Source organism: Setaria italica, chromosome IX (assembly GCF_000263155.2).
Source record: "Setaria italica strain Yugu1 chromosome IX, Setaria_italica_v2.0, whole genome shotgun sequence".
Lineage (NCBI taxonomy): Eukaryota > Viridiplantae > Streptophyta > Magnoliopsida > Poales > Poaceae > Setaria > Setaria italica.
The window spans coordinates 25,332,323-25,334,733 of NC_028458.1; the positions used below are offsets into that span (position 1 = coordinate 25,332,323).

Sequence of the window (2,411 nt, forward strand, 5' to 3'; positions counted from 1 at the left end):
TCTCAAACAAATATGGGTTCCATGAGTATGCTGCCACCCAAAGGTGGTCATCAAAAACCTTGCCATGAAACTTTTTCTTAAAATTGGACACCAGGTGAAACATGCATTCCCTATGTTCTGCCTCTGGGAACACATCACCTACCCCTGACATCACTGCTTGGCCAGCATCAGTGCATATGGTTAAACCCCTTGGTGATCCTATGGCCTCTCTAACTCTCTCCATGAACCATTTCCAATTATCATTTGTTTCAGAATCAAATACTCCAAAGCAAACTGGAAATAACCAATTGTGACCATCAACGGATGAAGCACTGGCTAACTGCCCCTTAAACTTGCCTGTCAGGAAAGTGCTATCTATTGCTAAGTATGGCCTACAACCACTTATGAACCCATCAATGCATGGTTTCAAGGCAAAGAAAAAACTTTTAAATCTGATCTTCCCATTTATTGTGTGATGATCTATCACTACTAGGCTACCAGGGCAAATGCTCTCAACTTGTGCCTTAAACCTATATAAATTGTCAAAACTGTTGTCCCAGTCACCATAAATCTGCCTCAATGCTAGCTCTTTACCCATCCACACCCTCTTGTAGTGAACACTCACCTTGTAGTGTTCTTTCAGCTTCTTTTTCAACACCATTGCAGTTAGTGATCCATCTTCAATGAGCCAGTCCTTAACTTTAGCACATACCCAATGCTTGGTGGCATTCTTGACCTTCTTCTTCCTCCTTGTACTAGAACACTGATGAGCATGAGGGTTCTTCTTCACCTACAAAATATTAACATTACTACTTAGCTACCCCAACATAATAGAATAAATATTTAGGAAAAAAACAGAAATTATTTATACTGAATAATTACCACAACAGTGCACATATCATCTGTTGTAGAAGCATGTAGTCTCCATGGACACTTATCTTCCTCCCACCTTGAACAGTAGGCCCTGAATCTATATGGTGCACTCTTCTCTGTGTTATACTCAAATTCATGTTTGATTGCATGCTGAGATAATGCAATCTTAAACTCTGCCATACTAGGATATGTTGAGCCAACTACCATAGGAGGGTCTTCTTTATTATATTCCCTATTTGGAATATGTTCTGCCTCATGTCCTACCAACTCTTGATCATCTTCTAAATTAGTACCTGACTCAATCTCCAATTCATCCTCATCTTCATCCTTTTCCTCATCCTCACTCTCATCCTTTTCTTTGTCCTGATCCTTATGCACAATCATAGCCATATTTGTATCTTCACAAGGTGTCTTCTCTAAGTACATGATCTCCTCATCAACACCTACATGCTCATTCTCTGGTACTGGGTTGCAAAGGTACCTATCCTCATCTTCCGCAATAATCTTAGCTGCATTCTGCATTTGCACATCACTATGCCACTCTTTGATGGGCTCAAATGGTTCAGAGGGATCACAATAAGAAATGAACATGTCGACAACCTTTGTCTTTGAATTTTTCTCAAACATAGACAACAAGTCTTGGTCAGAATGAACTTCAGGAAATTCTTTCGTATTATGATCATAGTACTGAAGATGAGCAACTTCCAAATAACCAGGCGGGTACTTGTCTACAATCTCTTCAAGTAAATCCTTATAGTTTGTCAAATCTGAATCAACAGTCATATCGAAACAAAAACATTTGAAATCCTTTCTAACTCTCTTCTTGTTGCCAAACAGTCTAATTTCTAAAAAATATGTTGAATTTGGATCCATCCTGCAAATGAAAAGAACAATCTAAGGAATCAACAATGGTACTTGCACATAACTTTTGCACTGCTTAAATAAATTGAAGGTAGTAAGCACTCACCCTTCAAGGAGCCAGTCTGGCTTTGTGACAGCATTATCAGACCCTTCATGCCCTCCCGAAGCCCGCCCAACCGTGCTCCCTGCATTTTGAATTAACATGGCTTCAATTCAATATAACAAGCACCAGTTAATTACCAAAGCTTTGGTCAAGTACTGTGCATGCCTCCTAGATTTTTTGTGTTTGCCTCCTAGATCACCTCCTCAAAACATCAATAACAACATCAATAATGTAGTTACAGTTGCAACTTGGACAATAGCATAGTTGAAACCATACACACAATTGTAATTGCAACCGGGGCACATAACGGATTGCAACGGGTGCCAGTTGCAACCGGGGCACATATACCACCATTTGCTAGTACAGCTGAACGAAACAAATGCTAGTTCAGCTGAATGAATCAATGTCAAGTCGCAAAACACTACCTGGAGTCTCCACGCCCCACCTCCCTGAAGCCTCCGCGCCCCGCCGGGGGGAGCTCCCTGGAGCCTCCGCGCCCCGCCGGGGGGGGGGGGGGCTCCCTCGAGCCTCCGTGCCACACTGGGGGGGGGGGCTCCCTGGAACCCTCTCGCCCCCGCCGGGGGGGGGCCCCCCC

The 2,411-nt window shown here is 42.8% G+C and overlaps 1 long non-coding RNA gene across 1 annotated transcript; it reads right to left on the reverse strand.

The window, feature by feature from the left end:
* Positions 1-1,646: 1,646 nt before the first annotated feature.
* Positions 1,647-2,265, reverse strand: LOC111255731. Its single transcript, XR_002675611.1, has 3 exons — positions 2,242-2,265; positions 1,820-1,898; positions 1,647-1,726 (listed from the first exon to the last, which is right to left on the reverse strand). It is a non-coding gene; the product is annotated as an uncharacterized LOC111255731 (long non-coding RNA).
* Positions 2,266-2,411: the final 146 nt, after the last annotated feature.